We start from the raw sequence: 12,472 nt of genomic DNA on the forward strand, positions 1-12,472 counted from the left end.
ATCACCCAGGACAACACCTGCCATTACCCTGATAACTGAGCCAGAAGTGGAGTGTGAAATTTTTTTTAAGATTTTATTTATTTGAGAGAGAGAGAGAGAGAGAGAGAGAGAGAGAAAGAACATGAGTATATGAGCTGGCAGTGCAAGGAGCCCGATATGGGACTCGATCCCAGGACCCTAACAACGAAGGCAGCTGCTTAACCGACGGAGTCACCCAGACGCCAGTGGAGTGTGGAATCTGAGCAAAACAGAACAGACTTTATCTCTTCTCTTTATGGATATGGCCTTCCTTCTAGTATACAGACTTGACAAGGTGACTATTTTGCTATTGTTCTTTATTATAAGAACCAAATGTTTTCCCCAGATATTTTGAGATAAAATTTGATGAAACAAATGCATCCTAGGAAAGGCCTGGTTCCCATATCAGGAAAGCCAATTCCGCATCCAAGGACATTGGCTAATTGCACCCTTGAATGTTTGTGTGCGATTATAGAAACAACAAGGGAACAATCTCCAAATTCTCTCCCCTTTATTGTGTGTGGGTGGATCCTAACCTCAGTGTGTCAAGGCTACTGAAATGTCAGTGCATCCTTGAAATCACACAGGAGCTCCCCTAGGGAGACCCCCAAAACCATGGCCTATGGAAATCCAAAGCTTCCCCCTCCCAGAGTTCTGCAAATTCTTTGTCTCTGTATATGTACACATCTCTCTCTCTGACTTTCACAAAACCCCTTACCACTTGAAGCATGAAACATTCTGAAATTCATAGACTTTCATGGAAATTTCAGACACAGAGATGGATAAGAGGCTCGCAGTGTAAAAATACAAATGACTTCCATAAGGACAACAGTAAGGACATGTTGCTCAGGATTTCTACCTCTGTAACCTCAGTGGCCTACCCTGACCCAACCCAGCCTTCTCAGCCTGCCTGGCTCTTCTCAACCCTGCCACTCTCTCCTCTCCATGTCTCTTTCCTCCTTCTTCAAAGAAGACAGACAAAATCCTCTGCCTTGCTCATGGCAAAGGAGTTTTCTACTGATATATTGACTCTTGGGGACAACTGACTTCAGAATCTTACCTACCTCAGTCAGCTTGATATTTTCCTTAAAGAGAGATATTTCCACCTAAAAAGAATACCTTATCATTTTCTTACATGAAGTATATTTCTTTTTTTTTAAAGTAGGCTCCACACCTAGCGTGGAGCCCAATGTAGGGCTTGAACTCACAACCCCGAGGCCAAGACCTGAGCTGAAATCATAGATGGACATTTAGCCAGCTGAGCCACCCAGGGCCCCATGAAGTATATTTATATTATTATGATGTAGACCTTTACAACTTCCCTGTGGGATCAGAGGTGGTGGGTGGGTAAGTGAAGAAGGTGGAGGAATACTTTGAATCAACATCATCATTGTCACCATTATCACTATCACCGTCACCACCACCATCATCACCACCACCATCATCATCACTATCATTACTAACACCATGACCACCATCATCATCACCATCATCATTATTAGCACCATGACCACCATCACCATCATCATCACCACCACCATCACCATCAACACCATCATCATTATCACCATTGTCGTCATTAGCACCATCATCGTCATCATCACCACATCATCATCATCTCCACCATCACCACCATCATCAACCACCATAATCACCATCATCATTATCACCATTGTCGTCATTAGCACCATCATCGTCATCATCACCACATCATCATCATCTCCACCATCACCATCATCATCACCACCATCACCATCACCATCATCATCACCACCATCATCATCACCATCATCACCATCATCATCATCACCACCATCACCACCACCATCACCATCATCACCACCACCATCACCATCATCACCATCATCATTATCACCATTGTCGTCATTAGCACCATCATCGTCATCATCACCACATCATCATCATCTCCACCATCACCATCATCATCACCACCACCATCATCACCATCATCACCATCATCATCACCATCACCATCATCACCATCACCACCATCATCATCACCACATCATCATCATCTCCACCATCACCATCATCATCACCACCACCATCATCATCACCACCACCATCATCACCCATCATCACCATCATCATTATCACCACCATCACTACCACCATCACCATCATCATCACCACCACCATCACCATCATCACCATCATCATCATCACCACCATCATCACCACCATCACCATCATCATCACCACCACCATCATCACCATCATCATCATCACCATCGCTATCATCACCATCACCACCATCAGCAGTAGCACCATCATCACTACCAGCATCACCATCATCGTCACCATCATCGTCACCATCACCATCATCGCCACCATCACCATCACTACCATTCAGTGGCTCTGGCCATTACACTGGGAAGGTAACACGTATGATGTCATTTCAGTGTCACGCCAGGCTCTGAGGCAAAAGATTTCACAGGCATCCCATTTCACAGGCAAGGACACTTGAGATGTAAATGGCTGTTGAAGGTGCTAGAGCTAAGCAGAGACAGTAGGCTAAAGCAGGAAGAGCCTGCACGTACAGCTCCTGCCTTATGACTTGATTAGGACTTGGGCTTGCCCTCTCAGATGGAAAACCAGGAACCACCAGGAAAAGGTGGAGAGGAGCTGGAAGGTTCGAACCAGGCAAAGATACATGACTTTTGTGCAAGAAGGACCTTTTATATTGCTCTTGGAGAAGCCCAAAACACAGTTAGATGTAGCCTTGTGTCGGAAAATAGAAGGTGCTGGCCTCGTGGAGACAGGGAGCTGGGAGGAAGGGACCCAGGACAAAGCTGCAGCAGGTTTCTGGGAAGAGAATACGGTTGTTTTAAACCCGGATGTGAAAAGGAACCAGCTGTTGGCTTGTTATTCACCTTCACTGTTGTGCGGTCGGTGACCTACAGTTTGCAAACACAATTTTGTATACTCTGAGTTCTTTCCGTGGCTTAGTAATTTCAATTTCTTTGCTCTCTTTGTAATATTCTTTTAGATGATGTCAGTCTACTTAATTTTCAATAAAGGAGATAGAGAAAGAGGAGATTTTTAAAAAAATAGTTACTAAGAGTGTTAAATGGGAGTTACATACAAATTATATCCATGCCAGGGTATGGCCAAGGGGAATTGAGAGAATTCCTACAGGAAAGGTGAAGTTCAGGGAGAAGAGGTCTGTGACACTGACACAGCCACACCCCTCTACCCTCTGCCTGAGTTTTCCACTTGGAACTTTGCGGGTGGGTGTCTGGGTGGCTCAGTCAGTTAAGCATCTGTCTTTGGCTCAGGTCATGATCCCGGAGTCCTGGGATCGAGTCCCAAGTCAGGCTTCCTGCTCAGTGGGGAGTCTGCTTCTCCTTCTGCCCCTCACCCTGCTAGTGCTCTCTCTCTCTCACACTCTTTCTCTCAAATAAAGAAATAAAGAAATATATCAAATATCTAGGAACAAAAGAGGGGGAATGGGTAGATGAAGCAAGTCTGGCAAAATGTTGGTGATTGTTAACGCTGAGGTGAGGGGTCCGTGGGGATTGTTCTACTCTGTTGTTTTGCACATCTAGAAAATTTCAAAGAAAAACCTTTGGAGAGGCTGGCTTGCAGAGAGTTTGTCGCTGTGGTCCCTGCTGCAGTGTGGTAGGGGAGAGAGACAACTCGTCAGGTAATTTGAACCGAAGTTTGAAAACGCCCAAGTTTCAACTCTGAGCCCTTTGCAGGGGCAAGTGAGATGTGCCTGGGACACTGACCTAGACTGTCACCTAATTTGGAAGGTGGAAACCTCAAAGGCCAGAGGACATCCCAAGAGGCAAGATCTCAGAGGAGGGGCACGTGCGCCACATTTTTACCACAGAAGGGCAAGGGAAGCCAGGCCAGCCGATTGGTTAAGTCTTTCCAGAAACCCAGGGGACGATGTTCTCACTCTCTTGGCATTTCTAAATCACAAAATCAAAATGATTGTCATAAGGTCCAGTTACTTTCTCTCCATGTCTCAGTTTCTATACCTGGGAAAAAACTGGAGATAACAGGATGGGGACACCCAAGTTTGCTCGCTGCCTGGAACGGCTGTGAGGCTCTGAGAGAGAACCAGGGTGACGAAGCAGCAAAATGGGACGCTAATGACAAGACACACAACTCCCTAGGTGCCGTCCCCAGGCCTTGGCGCCAAAGACTTTGTTGCCAACGTCAAGTGGAGGACGAGGACTTGGCTGGCATGAAGCTGTCGGAAACCCCAGAGTAGCCTGGCGTGAAGTCGGGGGACTCCAAGGGCAGGGTTCAGAGCCCTGGTAACGCGGACAAGCAGTCCGTCCAACCTCGGCCTTGCTGGAAGAGCAGGCAGATGGCTGCATTTACTTTGGCAAATGTTTTACTTAAGGAAGCCCAAAACATTTGTTTCAATCCAGATTCCAGGCGAGGCCCTGGGAGATGGAGAGGACTGTTTGTCCCACAGACTCTTCCTCATCTGAGCCTTGTCCCAGGCTCCAGCCCTCACGTTAAAGGACCCTGCTCCTCTCGCACCGCAGGCTACACCCAAACTGCATCCCAGAAATGGTCTCCCCCAAGAAGTGGAATCTGGATGGTTTCTGGTTAGACATGTGGGGGGGTGCAGGACCCAGAAAGTTGTGTCGATTTCAGGGGTGAGGACACCATCATACCGATCTTTATATATATATATATATAAATGTGGAGGTGTGTATCTATCCCTTTGATGTTGAAAACCCTTTCCAGGGATGCTGGGTGGCACCATCGGTTAAGCATCTGCCTTCGACTCAGATCATGATCCTGGGATCTTGGGATCCAGGCCCGCATCGGGCTCCCTGCTCAGCATGGAGTCTGCTTCTCCTTCTGCCTCTGTCCCTCCCCTTGCTCATGCTCTCTCCTTCTCTCTCTTTGTCTCTCTCAAAATAAATAAATAAAATTCTTTAAAAAAAAAAAAAAACCCTCTCCAGCAAGAAACACTCATTCTGTTGGTACGACAAAGATTTTTCAACAGTCGTGAGAAACCATGTCTCAAGGTCCTACAGTAATTCACTAGAAAATCAAACCAGAATTTGGATTTCTCAAATCCAAAGTCAGCTCATACCCTGTGAATAAGAGCGGCTACCTCCCTTGGCATGACATATACACGGCTTCAGTTACCCAGATAATGTGAATTAAAAGGGCCGGCGGCCGGAAGTACTCAGCAGCACTAGGACCTGAAAATCCGGGAGGGGGGCTGCTGGGCCCCCAAAATAGCCAGCATCCAGCAGAAAATTGCCAGCCCATGAAATCACTGAACCCAGCCCACCTTCCGAATTACGTGTATTTTCGGTGATGAATGTAATCTTCAGCTCTATTTTTAGCTCTCCCATCCTACAAAAGCAATTGTAAGAACAGAGAAAAATCTCTGCGGCAAAATTACCAGTGAACTGCTCACCTGGTGTCTCCAGGCAGAAACGGTACAATGTCTCAGGGCGCACTTTTATATTTTTGGAAGGTAACACAAATAGATTCCTAAACTCTTGATAGTAGAATCGGTAACACTTTGTAATTGGAACATTCCCCAAGGTCGGTAAATGAAATCCCCAACCCTTCCTCTGTTTCAGGCAGGAAGTTAGTGGGAAGTCTGAAACAAGAAGGACTGGTTTTCTTTAACATCTAAAGGTAGGCAGTGGGGCCAGAACAAAGTTCACAACAGAGGTTCGTGTTGGTGGCTTTGATGTCTATAAGGCAGGTCCCAAATTCCTGTCTCCGGGCAACGTTGAGGGGATCCGTCTCACAAGCAGACACAATCCTCTGGGATCTCCTTAAAGTCAGCTCGACCAGAGCTGAATTTCTCCTTCTCCTCCAGCATCATCAACACAGAACGGATGGAGATCATCTGTGACAGGGTCAACCAGCTGGAAGTCAAGATGCAGGGACCGCAGTCACCAGGGTCCACAGAGAACCCGATCCCAGGCTGGACGGAGGTGGGAGGGGTCATCCCTGCAGCAGGATCGCGGACCAGACCCCAGCTCTGCAGAAGCATTATGAGGACGGTTGGGAGCAAAGAGCTTGTTCTCAAGTCATGTCTCTGCCACTGGCTATCGACGAGTGTCTGTTGATTTCTGAGCCTCACTTCCCCATCTGCAACACGGGGATTATTATAGGATCATCTTCAGAAGTGAGAGAATCGAGTGGGAAACACGAAAGTATTTGGGAAGTGCAATAAACTGTGAGACACGAATTCACGAGGACCCCGAGGTCTGCTGTGACCCATTAGTCCCCAGCGCGGGGTCTTTCAGGCAGGAAGTACTTAACCAATATTTCTGGACAAGGAGGATTGTTAAGATTATTTTAAGGTGTGCTGATCCCCCTCCCCAGCCCCCAGCGGTGGACCATGAAATGAAAGAGAGCACAAGTGGGGGAATGCAGGGAGGGGGAGTGCCCTCTGCCCTCTGGCGGGGGCGGGAGGTCCCCCGGGGGTGGTCTTCTAAGGAGACCACCTGACCTGCTTCTACAGGCATCTGAAGCTTGCTTTCCTTTAAAAAAAAAAAAAAAAGAAAGAAAGAAAGAAAAGAAGAAAAAGAACAATCTAAGCAGGTTTTAGTTTCCAGGCAACCGTGTTCCGGTGAGTTCCGTGTCTGGGCAGTGCTTGGATGCGTGCATCATATTTTTGGGAACTGTGGCAACTCTGCACACAGCTTAGACCCCCGCTGATGAGAACCTCATGTGGGGTTCATCACCATCTTGGCCACAGACCTGTCTGGCCATCAAGTTCATAGACCTCTCCTAAGAATAACGTTTCTATATACGTTAAAAGGGAGCATGAGGCTCTCGATGGCAGGGTTGTGAGTTCGAACCCCACGTTGGACCCCGAGATGGCTTACAAAAATAAAATCTTAAAAAATAAAGGAAACACATCAAATCAAATATTTTTTACAATTTATGATAAATACTGTATTTGCTTCACTATGAAATATTTTAAAATCGCAATATCAGGCAGCAGGTCTAATTAAACTATGACATTCAGGGGCACCTGGGTGGCTCAGTCGTTAGGCGTCTGCCTTCGGCTCAGGTCATGATCCCAGGATTCTGGGATCGAGCCCCGCATCAGGCTCCCGGCTTGGTGGGAAGCCTGCTTCTCTCTCTCTCACTCCCCCTGCTTGTGTTCCCTCTCTTGCTGTGTCTCTCTGGCAAAAAAAAAAATACAAAAATAAAAAAAAAAAAAAAAAAAAAACTATGACATTCAAAACAGCTGTAATGTGATACAAAGTGTCTGTGAACTCCATTGGGGACAAAGCCCGGGGGGACTACTAATGCGACTGTGGTTTGTTGCCTGTATTTATGATGATGAAAGAAATGCTGCATTTTGGCGGGAGGTTCGTACACTTTCAAAGCCCATGGACCCCCTGAAACCAGGTCTCCAGGTTAATAATCCCTTCTTTACCACAAACCATTCAGGGTTGTCGATAACTTAGGATTTCCCTCCCCGTGGGATGTAGGATCAACTCGTTTATGATTCAGTCACTGGGTCCCTAGGAGCCTGGTCCAGGCAGAGCCACAGGGGGCCGAGAGGCACCTAGTCAGAGAGGGGCTGCCCTGCCCCACAGCTCGTGCCCCCTCCTTCGTCCCCATGCCACCTGGAAGTCCACCCTTGCTTTCCTCTCAGATTTGCCTCTCCATCTCCCATCCTTCTGCCCCCGCCCCCTGTCCGTGGGGACCCGGAGTGACAGCCAGTCCCCCTCGCCCCTCCAGCGCAGGCTGTTCACCGCCGCTAGGCAAGGATTCTTCAAGGGGCTTCCCCGTGTCTCCCTTCCTGCCCAGACACACCTGCTTGGACTCTCCCATGTCACTGGTCCTGAGGCGACATCTCTTTCTGACGTTCAGGGCCCTTCACAATTTCACCCATCTTCCCAGACAAGGCTGTTTCTCATCAGCTCTTGGCAAGTGCCTGGTCTCCTCCCGGCTCGCACGCGCACTCACACACACAGACAACACACTCACACTCAGGCTCGCATGCCTTGCCACACTCACCAGTCTGTTGACGCCGTGGACGCCCCCTGAACCCTTCTCCTCTCACCATTCAGTCAAACCGAGTCCTGCCCGTCCTAAAAGACCCCGCCAGAGACCCTTCTCCCAGCTGAGTGCCCCCGGCCTGGACCATCCTTCAGCCCCCACTTGTGACTGTTACCCCCAGCTTGGCACTGAAGCATTTCCTGAGTGTGTCAGGCACGTGGCCTCTCCATCCGGGCTCTCTGTGCCTTGAGGATAGGGAAGCTTATTGTATATGTTCCTGTATCTTCCCTTCCCAGACAAATGCAGGGCATGTAGAAAATTCATGGCCTTTGGTCAAATTGTAATGACACGAGGACATTTTTATTTTATTAGATCTCTTTGGGAAAAGACTGGACGTGTTTGGGAGAAATACTTTGACCAACTCCTTCAGGCTAAGAGTGAGGCATCCCAAGGCGTTCTCCAACAACAGAAGCGGGTGGTTAAACTGCTCCCCGTAAGATCAGAAGAGCGGTTTATGGAGCCTCTGAGAAAGAGGGAAAGCAAAAAGGGCGTGGGGAATGAGACGGAGACAGCATACGCTGTGTTACAATGAGCCACTTCTACTCCAAAACCTTCAGCAAAATTCTATTAAACTCACCAACTAGCTGGTACACGTAGATCTCTGATGGAAAACGGTGAAGGGGCCAAGATTTATAAGAGGGGTGCTGTGGGGCTTTAAGACATTACGTGGATGATGGAGCCAGAGGGTCAGGGAAGCCATGGCTGGCATTCGGATCATATTCCCATAAATGACTGACCAGTGTGGACGATTATCATGGAGATCCCAGTGGATGGCACATTGGCCCCAGATGTATTTTACCTCCCTCTTCCTCCACTCTGCTACTGTCTATTTAAGGAAGTGTTAAAGTGAGGGCCAGGTAAGGCCCTGGGTGTAGGACAGTCCCAAGTGTCTATTTGATAAGACTCACTTGGACTGTGTTGCTGGCAGTCGGGTTTGGTGTTGAGGTCGCCTCAAGATTGGGTCAACCATCCATTCAGGGGGCACCCCTCCTTAGCCTGGATGCAGGGGACCACTCCAGGTCCTCGGCCCTGTGTCTTCAGGGTGTAGGGGGAATTTTGCACTTACTGCTTCCATGATTTCTAAGTGCCCTCATTTGCAGAGGCGTGAATACGGCCATCTCAGCTAGACTGAAAATGGGGTGTACAGAGCATTTCACCAATATTGTAATCCAAGAAAAACTGCAATGGGAAAAATGAGCATTTCATTTGTAAGACATGAGAGATGATAGGTAAGTACTCCACATACTCAGTTCCACTTGGTTAATTAACAAGAACTTTATTCGTTACATTATATAAAAATACTGCAAAAGTGAGCAGGGTATATATTAGGGCTCTCTAGAGAAATAGAATTAATTATATATACATATAGAGAGAAAGAGGGAAAGAGACCATCTTTTTTATTTTATATAAATATATTACATTATATATATTTATATATTATGTATATATTTATATATACATATATTTTATATACATATATTTATATATACATATATATTTATATGTTATATATATTATATATATTATGTATTATATATGTATATATATAAATATATAATATATACTATGTTATATATATTTATATATTATGTATATATTTATATATACATATATATTTTACATACATATATTTATATATACATATATATTTATATGTTATGTATATATTATATATATTATTTATTATATATATGTATATATATAAATATATACGTAAGCTCTTTATTTACTATAAGGAATTGGCTCATGCGATTATAGAGACAGATAAGTCATTAGATTGCTGTCAGCAACCTGGAGACCCAGGAGGGTTGATGATCTAAGTTCCAGCCCAAGACTGGCAGGATGGAGACACAGGAATAGTGTGAGTCCAAGTGTAAGAAAAACTGAGTCTCAGCTCAAAGGCAGGCAGGAAGAGCTTCAGCCTTTCTTGATGTATTCAGGCCTTCAGCTGATTGGGTGTGGCCCACCCATGCTGGGGAAGGTCAATCTGCTTCACTCGGTCTACCAATTCAAATGTTGATCTCATCCGGAACCATCCTCTCAGACATACCCAGAATAATGTTTGACCAAATGTCCAGAAACCCCATGGTGCAGCCAAGGTGATACTTAAAAGTAACCATCACAGGGTACAACAACACATCTTCATTATATAAAGTAAAAACAGGGGCAAAATGAATCTATGATGTAACAATTAAAGTCGGGAGAGTTGCTGCTTGTTAGTGGTAGTTTGGGAGTTGAATTTGGTTACATAGACATCTCCTTTGTGAAGATTTGTATACATTAGGGATTTATATACTTTTCTGAAAGTATGTTATGTTTCAATTCAGCATATTTTAAAAGGTAGGCAGTGAGGGGCTTGTGAGCGTTTGCTCTTCTGGAAACATCTATTGAAATATCTAGATAATAGAAGATAATCCTGACATCCGTTCCTTCCAAGAACCTGTGTTTTCTTGGCTAATATCTTTCATTCTCTCAAAATTCCTGGCATGGGAATAGAGTGATAGGGGTCCTGGTTTGTTTCCCTTACCCTAAAGCCCAGTTATGTTGAGGGGCATATCTTGTGCCTTACGTGGGGACCCCGACAGGAAGGACAGCGGCTCACCCTGACCATGGGACACTCGCACTATGGCAGGAAGCCCAGGAATCCAGGCCCATCCCAGCGGAGGCCACAGCTGGAAAACCTCCACAAATCAAGACCAGATCAAGGTGACTACAAGAACTTTGCAGCCAAGTTTTCTCCCATTTATCCTGTTGTCCTGCTCTCCCTGAGTCTCCTTCTGAGGGACCTTTGTTGCTTTGAAATTTCTGGGCAGAAAGAAGTTGATTTAAAATCTGAGTCATATCTGGCTCTGGGGGAGACCCACAGCACAAAGGGAGTTTGGATAAATTTTGAAGACGTACTGGCCAAAGAAATCTTTTTCCCCTTTTAATCCTTCCAAGTGCATATTTGAGACTCAAATCCACAGGAACCCAGTGAAGCAGAAATTGACCAGTTAGGCTAACCAAGGCAAAGGGCTGATCTAAATTCCTTGGCCTCCAAGGGCACCTGGGGAGTTCAGGGTTGTGAGATGTAGCCCCACATCAGGCTACCTGCTCAGTGAAGAGTCTGCTTGAGATTCTCTCTCTCCTTCTCCCTCTGCACCACCCCTAGCTCACACACTCTCTCTCTAAATAAACAAAATCTTTTTAAAAATAAGTAAATTCTTTGGCCTCCAAATGAATACTTTGGCCTAAATCAAGTCCTTCATTAACATCCTTCAAATAGGGTGCATGGGGGACTCAGTCGGTTAAGCGTCTGCCTTCAGCTCAGGTCATGATCTCGGGGTCCTGGGATCGAGCCCCACATCGGGCTCCCTGCTCAGCTGGGAGTCTGCATATCCCTCTGCCTCTGCCCCTCCCCTTCCTCTGTTCGCTCTCTCACTTTCTCTGTCTCTCTCTCAAATAAATAAATAAAATCTTAAAAAATTAAATTAAATTAAAAGTGCATGAACTTCTGTATTCTTCAGGGAGTTTGTAGCTTTACATTCAACAGGACGCACTTCTATAGAATCTAGACAAGGTTCAAATCGTCTGTAGGTCTGGAATCTACCAGATTAGAGTATTTGTGATTAGGTATGCCTAAGTCTTTAATAAAACGGAACAAATGAAATTTACTTTTAAATCCCTTTAGCGTGGCTGGCTTGATGTTTTTGTTACATTCGATTGATCCTTTCGATGACATGAATGAGTGGTAGGGAATTATTCTACTTAACTGCATTTTCATGAACTGATGGATTTTTAAGTCTTGATAAACATAAGTAAAAATGACAACTGTAACTCAAAAACACATGATAGGTGCATTCTAGAATAACTATTGGCAGTGACGGTATCTTGGGGAGAGGGATCGTATCAATGTAACCGTCTTCCTAGCAAAGCTGACTGGGTTGAGGGGGCACCGTGGGAGAAAATTTCTTACACCGTGTTTGCAAAGTGTGACAGCAGCAGCACGGAGGCTGATCTTAACAAGTTATTTTGAAAATGTGATTACTGAAGAAAGTAATGAGATTTTTTTTCTGTGCAGGAAGGAGCGAAAGTTTCTCTTCTGAAATTAGCATGTCAGATAAATCCAAGGTAGAAGCTGAAAAGAAACTAATTACATAATCCCTCTGCTTTATCTTATCTCCTTTTTTAGGGATATAAACTGTTACTAATACACTACTGAGAATTTTCATATGTTGAGTCACAGCCTGTGAATCATAGTAAACCCTCCGAAGGCTGATTGGGAAAGATTCTGTTCTATTCCTATTCCCACACTAAAATAATAACTCCCTTCCCACCGGGGCCAGCAGAAAAACATGGCTTTTCAGCCATGAACTTGAACTTCTTTTCTTTATTTCTTTGCCATCTGATTTTTATGGGACTCTGGTCTCGGCTG

This window comes from Enhydra lutris, unplaced genomic scaffold, assembly GCF_002288905.1.
Source record: "Enhydra lutris kenyoni isolate GAN:26980312 unplaced genomic scaffold, ASM228890v2 scaffoldscaffold24, whole genome shotgun sequence".
Classification (NCBI taxonomy): domain Eukaryota; kingdom Metazoa; phylum Chordata; class Mammalia; order Carnivora; family Mustelidae; genus Enhydra; species Enhydra lutris.